General features: G+C 47.0%; 1 protein-coding gene across 1 annotated transcript in view; it reads right to left on the reverse strand.

The window, feature by feature from the left end:
- LIMD1 (LIM domain containing 1) overlaps positions 1–12,277 on the reverse strand; it is a 78,323-nt gene that overhangs the window by 29,335 nt on the left and 36,711 nt on the right. The window lies entirely within an intron of this gene.

Here is a 12,277-nt window from a genome sequence, read left to right on the forward strand (position 1 = left end):
GATGATGAGCCTTAGTTCCATTCCTGTGTAAACATCAGGATTCGCTGCCGTAACAGCTGTTGCCACCTGTAGCTAGAATTAAATGTTGTCTTGGAACCTACTGTACATTTAAGAATAAACTTTTGTAAAAAAAAAAAAAAAAAATCAGTTCAAGTATTTGAACAAGTACATTCCAAGTCCCCGGAGGCCACTTGTGACCGGGGCAGCTACGGAGCACCTGCATCATTCACAGAGGTCTATCTGATCTACTTCTTCAAACAGCTTTTTCAGAACAGGTTAACTGTTAGAAGGCATTGCCAGTAACAAAGCAACAGAAAGAAACCAAGCAAATTGGCTGGGTTCCGACGAACAGTCCGCCTGGATTCCATAGGCTCACGCCGGCCCAGTGGGACGAGGAACAAAGCAGCAAGAGAAAACTGGAAAAGCACTCAGGCTGGGGTCCTCGGCTTCTACTTCCCAGCAGTGAGAGGCTGGCCAATCACCTACACCCCTGGGTGCCTTCGGTACAGTGGAGAGGACCGATTAGGGATGACAGCGGGCCCAGCATGTGCCGTAAGTCACTGTTGCCAGGATCCCATCGAAAACCTTCAGTTTCTGAAGCAAAAAAATCACCTCCACCTCCATCTCCCTCTTTGTCCAAAACCTCCAGATCACTGCTGCTTTCTCAGTTTTTCTGTGGTCAAGGGCCAAGTCTTGGGGGTTTTGTTTTTAATTTCCATCTGCCAGACTTATTTTCTCATAAAATATAATAATGTGGGGAAATGAAAACATATGAAATCCAAGCCCCAATTTGCTTTGTCAAGTTGTTATGAAAGTGTTCAATGTCTGTTGGTTAGGAAAAGCCTCCATGTCTGTGCTTCTGTCCTACTGGCCGGCACTGGTCGAGGACCACACTCTCGAGCAGCCCACTCCACACTCCAATCCTCTTCTAAATCTCTGCTCCGGAGTCCTTTTTATGTTTTTCTTACAGTTTTACAAATCCATTCTCTTCTTGTTTTCCATGTCCATTCTTCCAGACCATCATCATCTGGGTCAGGGAAGAGAACGCTGCACAGAAAAAAAAAAAATCCCGGAGCTTCGCAGAGGGTCTCCTTGGAGGATTTAGCAGAGCACAGATCAGCACAGGCGTGTGAAGAAAATAACCACAGCTGGGGCCGAAAGACATCCAGAAGGATGAGAGAGAACAGTGCCTGATGTTCACAAGGGCCGGAAACGGTCGATTCCCAGCAGACAGACTGGGAGGATGCATAATAATCCAGGCGACGCTGAGTAAGGTTGTGCCCTGTGTTGGAGGGAATAGTTAACCCTAGACTGAGGTCTGCTGTATAAAGAAAGCTGAGCACCGAAGAATTGATGCTTTTGAACTGTGGTGTTGGAGAAGACTCTTGAGAGTCCCTTGGACTGCAAGGAGACCCAACCAGCCTATCCTAAAGGAAATCAGTCCTGAATATTCATTGGAAGGACTGATGCTGAAGCTCCAATACTTTGGCCACCTGATGTGAAGAACTGACTCATTTGAAAATATCCTGATGCTGGGAAAGATTGAAGGCGAGAGAAGGGGATGACAGAGGATGAGATGGTTGGATGGCATCACCGACTCAATGGACAGGAGTTTGAGTAAACTCCGGGAGTTGGTGATGGACAGGGAGGCCTGAAGTGCTGCAGCCCATGGGGTCGCAAAGAGTCAGACACGACTGAGTGATTGAACTGAACTGAGGTCTGCCATAAACTCACTTAGCAAATACCAAAAACCACCCTAGAAAGGATCACTGTTTCCAAGTAACTTATCTGCACCCCAGAATATTTAACTGCTCAAGAAGATTTAACAGAATGTAAAAATACCCAGGACTCAATAAGGTATGGTTTACAATGCGTGGCTTCCAATCAAAGATGATTCGGTAGGCAAAGAAGCAAGAAAACACATCCCATAATGAAGAAAACAATCCATCTGTGGAAATCAACCCAGGTCTGACACAGACATTAGAATTAGTAAAGAAGGACAAGTTACTGTTGTTCTATTCCATGTAACAGTAAGTAACTTTGCCCCCAAAGTTAACCAGCGACCCAGAAGATATTAAGAGGCCTAGACTGAACTGGTAGAGATGAAAAGTACGTCAGAGATGAGACAGACACTGAATTAAATGCAGATTACACATTGCAAGAGATAAAATCTATCTCTTGCAATTAAAGGCACAGCAATTGACATTAAAAGCACAGCAATTGTCCGAAATGCAACAGAGAGGAAAAGAATTTGAGAAATGAAAAGGCCGTGAAGTGAGCCATGGGACAACTTCAAGGTGCCAAAATGGGAATTCCTTGGCAGTCTAGCAGTTAGGACGTGGTGCTTTCACTGCCAAGGGCATTGATTCAACCCCTGGTGTGGAATTAAGATCCTTCAAGCTAGAGTGTGTGGGGTGGGGAGAAACAAAAAAAATATATATATATGCCAAACCAAGGGACCACTGAGTCCCTGAAGTGGAGGCTCGAGGGGAGAATGGCAGAAAATTTGAAGAAATGATGGCTAAAAATATTCCAAATTCGATGAAGACTATCAAGTCACAGATCCAAAAAGTTCAGCAAATCTCAAGCATAGGAAGCATGAAAAGTACACCAGGGACATCATGATCAAATTTCTCAAAATCAATGACAAAGAGAAAACCTTAATCTAAGGAAAAAGACGTTACATACAAAAAGACAAAGATAAAGGTCGCATTGGATTTCTCATTGAAAACAAGGCAAGCAAGAAGACAGCGAAACAACATCTTTAAAGATGAAATAAAAAGCTATCGACCTAGAATTATACACCCAGAAAATATATATATATTTCTATTTATATATTTTAGGACAATTTATATCTTTTATAACCATTATAAAAGGCCTTATATCTTTTAAAACCAGTGTGAAGTAAGAATGAATTCAGACATTCAAAAGCTGAAAGAATTCTTTACAGGCAGATCGGCACTACCAAAAAAAAAAAAAGTTAAGTCTTTCAAGGAGAAAGAAAACAGAACCAGATGAAAACCTGGATCTAAACAAAGGAATAAAGAGGACCAGAAACAGTAACTGATTTTTTTCTTATTAGTTAAATCTCTTTAAAAGATAATTGATTAGCACAATGGAATAAAATTGAAAGAACATAAGTAAACCCTAACATTTAGCATCAGTTAATTTTTGATGACTATCCCAAGACAATCCAATTGATAAAGACTGGTCTTTTCAACAGACGGTGCTGGGAAAACTGGCTGTCCACAGGCAAAAGAATGGATTTGAAGTTCTGCCTCACACCACATACAAAAATGAACTCAGAATGGATCAAAGAGTTCAACCTAACAACGAAAACTATAAAACTCTTAAGAACAAATGGGCATGAATCTTTGTGATCTTTGATAGGGCTATGTTTACTTAGATGAAGCACCAAAACCACAAGAAACAAAAGAAAAAACAGATAAATTAGACTATATCAAAATTTAAAAATCTTTGTGCTGGAAATAATAATATCAAGAAAGAGAAACAATGGTATACAGAATAAGAGAAAATATTGGCAAATTATATATGATAGATTTATATGAAGAACATACAAAGAACTATTAAATGTAATAATAGAAAGACAAATAACCCAACTAAAAATGGGTAAAGGGTCTGAATAGATTTTTTCCAAATAAGACATACAAACAAGCCCATGAAAAGAATGCTCCACATTACTGGTCATCAGGGAAATGCAAATCAAAACCACACTGAGGTTCAACGTCACACTCACCAGGACGGTCAGAATCATTCAGATATCACAGGTGCTGGCAGGAAATGTGGAGATATTGGAACATTCAAACGCCGCTGGTGGGAATGTGAAATGGTGTCGCCACTTTGCAAAACGGTTCCTCAAAAAGGTGAGCACGGAGTTACCGTATGACCCACCAGTTCCACTCCTAGGTATCTATCCCGGAGAACTGAAAACAAATATGTCCACACAAAAACACGCACAGGAATCCTCACAGCAGCAAACGGCCAAAACGTGAAAAGGAGGATCCACTGACTGATGAATGGACAAAATGCAGTCCATCTGTACAATGGGCTATTATTCAGCCACGAAGAGTGATGAAGTTCTGATACACACCACAGCGTAGTTGACTCTGGCTAATGTGATGCTAAGTATTAGCAAAAGAAGCTAGTTACAAAAGACCACATACCTACGAATCTATTGATATGGAACATCCAGAATAGGCAGCTCTATAGAGGAGAGGTTGCTTAGGGCTAGAGGGATGGGGGTGGGGAGCAGGGCTAAGTGCCACCGTTATGCCCCCCGATATCCCCTCAGTGCTAACTGTATGCTCTGCCTTATAGTAAAGGTGGCAGATCAAGGGAAGAATCAAGATCAGTTAAACACTGTCCCCATTCTCCCAAAACCAACCTCAGAGGGGGAGGCACAGACCCTGCAAACAGTTTCAATCTAATCATATTTCCTCACACCCAACACAGGTATGGTGCTCCTGAGATGGACAGGATGCCTGTACCCGAGGGGCCACACAGAGACTGCAGTGGAGGACACCGCTCAGAGAGCGATGAGCACCTGTGGGGATGAAGCGGGAGACACAGGGGTAGGAAAGGGGTGGGTGACGTTCAGTGCGGCTGGTGGTTCCCAGGGACATGGGGTGGAGGAGATGGTGGCAACAGAGCGGATGAGAAAGGGGCTGGAACCACGTGGAGCAATGTGCTCAGCATCAAGTAAAGGAATCAGACTATGATGTTATGAGAAGAAGTGGCTGAGCTGGGGAATGGTCCCCTCGCAGCTGTGCTCAGAGGCCAGCTGTGTGGATGGGGCTGGGCAGGGCAGCCGACAGGACCTGAGGCGGTTAGGGGGAACAGAGAGGGTCTTCCCCCCGTGGGGGACCCAGACAACCAAACCCCCCAGTGGTGGCCACTGCTGCCCAAACTCTCTGCCCAGGCATTGGATCTGCCAGACTCCCAGGCTGGCCGGGGCCCCAGCGGTGCCTTGAAAAGCCAACCACAGGATCCACGCCTGGCCCCCGTGGTGAGGGTTCTCTTCCCCTTTAAACCTTAACTGGCAGGAAGGTCACACTAGCTTTGAAACATCAAGTCAACAGAATCGTATGCGGCAGATGCTTCAGAAGACCACAGGGCGACGAGGAAGGAGCGTGAGACATACTCCTAAATGGGAGAAACAGAACATAAAAGCAAGCGCCGGGATGACTTCTGAGCACTTGAAATGCGGCTAGCGTGACTGAGGGATTAAAACCTTTATTTCATTTTAATTAACGCAGTTTCCATTTAAATAGCCACATGTAGCTGCTGACTACCATACTGGACACTGCAAGTCTCTACTCCCCAAACCATAGTTCACTTATCAGTAAGAAACAATCAGTACGTTTATTGTTTTTAGCACTTTATACATCACAAGGGCAATATAGTCACACTGTAAAAAAAAAAAAAAATACACGTGGGAGAAGAAAATCACCCATAACCCCCAAAACAAAACAAATAATGTCAGTTCTGGAGAATCCTGCAGACAGAGCAGCCTGGCAGCCTATGGTCCATAGGGCCGCAAAGAGTGGACACGACTGAAGCGACTTAGCACGCACGCATACTCACACGGGTCTGTCATCCCGGTACTATCGTTAGGCCAAAATCTGGGCGCCCAGTGGCCCAGTCAAGTTGACACATAAAATTAACCATCACAGGGCCAGAGTGGGGGACAGAAGTATAAAAGAACATTTGAGAGATGGAATATTTGAGAGAGAGGAGATGCTGTTAGCAGGATGAGATCACCAAGGAGACCCAAGCAGTGATTGTGATGGAAGCATAAAGCTCAGTTTTCTGTAAAAGCTCTCACTCCCCGGGATTCTGGCACTCACTGCAATACTGTGTGTTAATTAGGATGCAGTGAGCCCCGCTGCGTGTCAGAGCATCCTACACTCTGCTTTTAGAGTTGAGGAGACCCTGGGTACCACCAGGGCTCACCTTTGGTCTGGTTTTACTGAGGGAACGGGTGCAGATTTCCACCCCAACCATGCGTGTGCAAGTATCAGGTGCTTGTAATGCGGATGTGGCAATTAATGACACAGGTCGCACTGGAGTTACCCTCACAACGTGGCTTAGAAGTCCCAGACTCCTTTCGTGTCCCAGGCACAAAGAAGCTGACGCGTTCCCGCTGTCGAGGACATCATGGCCTCGGAAGGCAGCAACAGAGTCTGCTCTGGGAAACCAAGCCTGCTCCCAATTCTGCTGCATGCAGCAGAAGGGGATTTGCTGGAGAGGGACACGTGACTCTGTGACGACGCGCAAAGTAAAAGCCTCTCCTCTGACCCCTGCAGCCCTTTGTTCAGCTCTGTCTATTTTGGTGGTTTCCTGATTCTGCCCTCGCCCACTGGCTCCCTTTGTTATCTGCCCACTCTCCCTTTCTCACATTCTTGATCTTCAGCTTTTCCCCGAGATCCAGCTGACTCATTCAGCTCACGCGCCAATGCTGAATGTGATGAGAAATATTGGGAATGACTCAGCAGCTCAGAAAACTCAGGGATCAAAGGGCCTAAGGAGGAACAGACCTCTAATGAAAGCCCTTAATCCATTCCTCTCCTATGGGTGCATCACACCCGCTACCGAATTCTGACTCCCCTATTCCAAGTACCAGGCCACTCCTCTGCATTCACACACTGAAAATATCCCCGAACCCAATCTTTGCTGTCACACAGCACCCAGGTGGAACTGAACCTGAGATGTCACGGCGAGACCCCGTGTCTCTCTAAGCAGAGCTCATTAGATACAGTGGCTGCGATCAAGGGCTGTGCGTCCACACGGTCCTGGTTTCCATTGTCAACCAGGTTATTTAACATCAATATAACGAACCAGAAGGAAACTCAACTTTCCAAGCCTCTGCTCATCCGTGAAATGAGAGTAATAACAATGCTGAACTCACTCGGGGTTGATACGCTGATTCAGTGAGCAGGTGGAGGGCTTGGGGCAGGGGCAGGCCGACAGTAAGCTAGAAAGCTTACCTGTGAATTACTTATAAATACTGAGATGACTCTTAAGAAAGCAGGCCTGCCATGAGTTAAAGAGAGACCTCCCTAATTCAGGCTCGACTATTTCAGAGTCTGGACATCTCCGAAAGCTGGGTTGGTGAGGCGGCATATACAAAGTCAACGAAACATCACTTTGCCAACAAAGGTCTGTCTAGTCAAAGCTATGGTTTTTCCAAGAGTCATGTGCAGATGTGAGAGTTGGACCATAAAGAAGGCTGAGCACTGAAGAATTGATACTTTTGAACTGTGGTGCTAGAGAAAACTCTTGAGAGTCCCTTGGACAGCAAGGAGATCAAACCAGTCAATCCTAAAGGAAATCAACCCTGAATATTCATTGGAAGGACTGATGCTGAAGCTGAAACTCCAGTGCTTTGGCCCTCTGATTCAAAGAGCTGACTCATTAGAAAAAACCCTGATGCTGGGAAACATTAAGGGCAGGAGGAGAAGGGGGTCTACAGAGGCTGAGATGGTTAGATAGTATCACTGACTCGACAGATATGAGTTTGAGCACACTCTGGGAGCTAGTGAAGGACAGGGAAGCCTGGCATACTGCAGTCCATGGGGTTGCAAAGAGTTGGATATGACTAACAGAAACGAAACACCCTCCAAGGACCTTCTGGTACTTCAGCTGTGACCTTCCTGGTGGATAAATCATCAGTCTCTGATTTATTCACTAAGAACCTCTGTCCCACAAATCTGGGCTTATTTCTAGTTGTTTCATTTACTCAAAGGAATGGATTGGCACTTTCTAGTGTCCTCAGTTCAGACTCTAGCCTATAGATGACTCTATAGACTCTAACTCTATAGACAGAGTTCCCCAGATGTTTAGTTGACAAGTCACGTCTGAATCTTTGCAACCCTGTGGACTGGAGCCCACCAGGCTCCTCTGTCCATGCGGATTCTCCAGGCAAGTATACTGGAGTGGGTTGCCATTCCCTTCTCCAATGGATCTACCTGACCCAGGGTCGAACCCTAGTCTCCTGCATTGGCAGGCAGATTCTTTACCACTGAGCCGCCTGGGAAGCCACTTTCCCAGGCGGGGTCTAAATAAAGGTGTGAGATCTCACCAAACAACCCCTTCACTACCTTCAGCAAGCATGGACGTTTGGGTTTGGGCAGGTGGGATGGGCAGTGGCACACATTCTTAGTTTTGCTGTGTATCTTCCCTCAGGGACGGTTGGCAGATCACAATGCATGCCTCCGTCCAGGAACACAACACTCAGTCACCTGCTCTGGCCATGACCTGCACACCTCAGCCCTGTCCCGGGAGGGGACCCCATCCGCCCTCCTCTGAGCTCAGGCCCACGCTGGGCATATTCCTCATTGGCCTTGGCACTGCCTGCCCCCAAGACCAGGGCACCCTCATGGTCCATGGGCTTCTGGACAGGAGCATCTCTTATCTAGTCCATTATTTTCTAATCCACACAAAATCCCTACTGAAAAATAGTAGGGGCTGTGAACCAGGAAACTGGTTTCACCCATGATTCCAGGGTGGAATTTATTTAGTCTTTACAAGATGAACAAAAGCTTACTTTCTGGACCTAAAACAGCCTGGGGTGAGGACACAGAGTCTGGACTTCTCTCTGCCTCATAGTTTCTTCTGGAAGGTGCCAAGGAGACTTCACTTGACTCCACAAGCCCAGCAAACTTTTTCTTCCTTCTTGTTCAGCCTCTCTCGAGCCCCACACAGGCGCCAGCTTCTCCTCGGACTGGCCACTTGACACAAGGTGTCCAGACACGCGGCATGTGGCTGCCGGCCAAGGCCGTGCCCTCCCTCCACCCAACTGTGCCCACAGCTCCTGAGAGCATCCAGCTTGGGTGGGCAGAGCCCGTTGCGGGAGAGGGAGACCCACTGCACACATCTCCATGGCAACCAAACATACCCACCGCTGGAGGAGCCTGTTAAGAAAGAACTTTAACAAACCACATAAACGCCCACGCCTCGTGCCCTGAAGGCTTGCTTCTGGGAACCAACTCCAAGGAAACGACTCACTAGAGGGAGAAAAACACACAGGCACAGAGACACTTGCTGGAGCCATGTGTAATGTGCGCGTGTGTGGCTGACTCATTGGTGTGCAAAGCAACGCTACTCCAATACAAATTAAACCAACAAGAAACCCCAGACGTGCCCTGTGCCATCAAACTGTCGAACGGCTCAGCTGACAACCATGTAACTATTAAAATTATTAAACATAAAACGATTTATTTTAAAACTAGTAAAATGACCACTAACGTAACGAATGTAACGGTGTAACTAACAAAATTATCACTGTTATTACAAAGATGACAGAGACATGGGTGAATGTATGCCACAACGTTAAATCGGAAAGGATACAATATCGGTGTACAAGACAACTCTAAAAAATGCGTATAAATGTGGACAAAATCTAGAAGGGAAAATACCTGTTAGAGAATGATAACAAGACGGGTTTCTGTCTTTGAAACTTTTTGTGGCTGTCATGTTGTTCCCACACTAAAAATGAACTAGACATTGTTGCCTGTTGGCAGATGGGGAACTTCCACCATCCAGAGGCAAGAGGTTTGTCTGCGTGTAGACACCTTGGGATAGGAAGGCGGCTACGGACCACATGACCAGGCAGCTTGTCCAGGACTGGCTGCTGAGCACCCCAGAACTCACACGGCAGCCACTGGCCCTTCTGTCTCAGTGTCGTCCTCTCCGGGGTGTGCGAGAGGGATAGAGGCCCCTCTGACAGGCCCTTTCTGTTGCTCACGAAGGGAATAAATTGTCTGAACCTAGAAGTAGCTCGTTTTATCTCTAATGGTCAAATCTATCAGGCCTTGGCCTTGCCTTGTAAGTGCGTGAGAGCTCAACAAGATGCCAGCATTATGTTTCGATAAAGTATCAACAAGACCCAAGAAGCGAGTGTGTGAGAGTGCAGGTGTGTGCACGCATGTGTGTGTACCTACAGAAACACATCACAATGGTGTTTCAAGCCAGATTATTTTCATAAACGAAATGAGGAAACAAACACACACACAAGTATGGAAAAAAAACACACTTATCACATACACTTTAACCAACCAAACACATGTTCAAGGCTAACCTAATCTAGATTTAGAAGCCATGGATTCAGCCCAAACGCTCAGTTTTCAGCCTCGAGAGAGGCCCTTCCCCTCTCTGACCCCATTTTTCTCTTCCACCAACAAAGTCGGGGACGGAGCGGATGAGCCTGGCCCCTGCTGTGCTGCGTCCACACGCCAAGGCTCATGGAAACACACTCGAAGACCCGCAGAGCCAGGATGCGGGGCACCCTGGCACCACCTTCCGCTGAAAGCATTCACCGGCAGCAGCAAGTTAACTGAACAAAGTTAACCACTGCTGGCGTCCACGAGAAGCTGCTCAGGCACGTGCCTGGGTCTCCAACCGCCCCCTGCAAGTGGGGAGGAAGCCGCGTGTTTACCCACAACAGGAGTGCCACCACACTCTGTCCTGAGGCCTGGTTTGCTGGCACTGGAACTGCAGAGAGAGTGGTTCATGGTTTATGTGAGAAGGCAGGGTGTGCCTAGTTCAGGAGAAAAGGCTCCTTCCTGCTCAGAAAACACGGAAGGCTTCCTGGGGGAGGAGGCACTGGGGCGGGTGCTAAAGGCAGGACTGAATTTAAATGCCTGCAGTGGGTGTGGAGAGGGGTTTACAGGGGCGAATGTGGAAGGGAGAAATTCAGTCAGACTGTAATAAGAAAGTAGGAAGCAATGAAACAGAGACAGACCACAGGGCCTTAAATGCGAGAGCAAGCACAATCCCAAAGCAGCTGTCGTCTCAAGTGTGCGTATCTGCCTTCATTTCAAAATAAACTGATTGAGGAACTGCCAGCTAGTCAAGCGGCCACTGGCGGAACCAATGGACTCAACAATAGCCTTTGGCCCCCAAGGACTTTCTAGTTCAAATGGTAATTGCTTGAGGTATAAACACAGCCTCTGCTCAATATTTATTTTCTCTTTTCCTGGAAGATAGAGCAAATATCAAGAAACAGTGGCAGGAGCCAAGAGTCTGAGATCATTTTTAAAAGAAGGCATGATCACAACTCTTTAAAAATAAGACAACAACGCAGGTCAAAAATTTTATTTAATTCATCAATTAATGAGAGACCAATAAGATGTGATTGGCTTCCCAGGTGGCTCAGCGGTAAAGAATGTGCCTGCCAATGCAGGAGATGTAAGAGATGTGGGTTCAATCCCTGGGGTGGGAAGATCCCCTGGAGAAGGAAATGGCAACCCACTCTAGTATTCTTGCCTGGAAAATTCCATGGACAGAGGAGCCTGGTGGGCTACAGCCTCTGGGGTCTCGAAGAGTCAGACATGACTCAGTGAGCACGCACACACGATAAGGTGTTACACCTGGGAGACAGGGAAGAACCATCTAGATGCGGCCATCAGAAATGCTGACGTAAATTGCTTAACAGATGCCGAAACTGGTCAGTCGCCACCAGACACAGTTTGCAGAGCTGTGGACAAGAACCACAGGCTTTGCCATCAAGATTTTACAACTTACGGCTCAAAGGCAAGGAAAGGCCCAGAGACCCAGGGAATCTGATAACCAGGGGAGTCCTACATTCCCACTGCGGATGCTAGGAGATGTGTAATCCATCTCAAGTGAAGTGAAGTGAAAGTCGCTCAGTCGTGTCCGACTCTTTGCCACCCTATGGACTATACAGTCCACGGAATTCTCCAGGCCAGAATACTGGAGAGGATAGCCTTTCCCGTTTCCAGGGGATCGTCCTGACCCAGGGATCACACCCAGGTCTCCTGCATTGCAGCCAGATTCTTTACCAGCTGAGCTGCCGAGGAAGCCCAATCCATCTCAAAGTCTTTCACAATTTTCCCTACAAAGGTGAATACTGATCAAGGTGGAAACTCTTAGGCACGTGTTTTATGGAAAACCTAAGTGAGGATGAAGCCTGAGGCTGGGAACCAGGGCTGTGTCGTCAAGACATGGCAGGCCCATGCCAACCCAGGGAACGTCAGACTGGGAGCCCCGAGGCTTGCAAGGGCTGTGCCACAATCAGGTGACAAAGACCCTCCCATTTCTGGAGGCTCCTAAAATGAGGAGCCGGGCACGAATCCCAGGGGCTCAGTCTGGCCATGTCTGGGAGTCACCTGAGGAGCTAATAAATCTCGCACGCCCCACTCTAGAAACCCCAGACCTAGAGCTTCCGATTGTGCTGGCCAGGGAAAGGCCATAGCATCACTAGCTTTCAAAATCTCTCCACGTCCCCAACACCACC

This window comes from Bos mutus, chromosome 22 (assembly GCF_027580195.1).
Source record: "Bos mutus isolate GX-2022 chromosome 22, NWIPB_WYAK_1.1, whole genome shotgun sequence".
NCBI lineage: Eukaryota > Metazoa > Chordata > Mammalia > Artiodactyla > Bovidae > Bos > Bos mutus.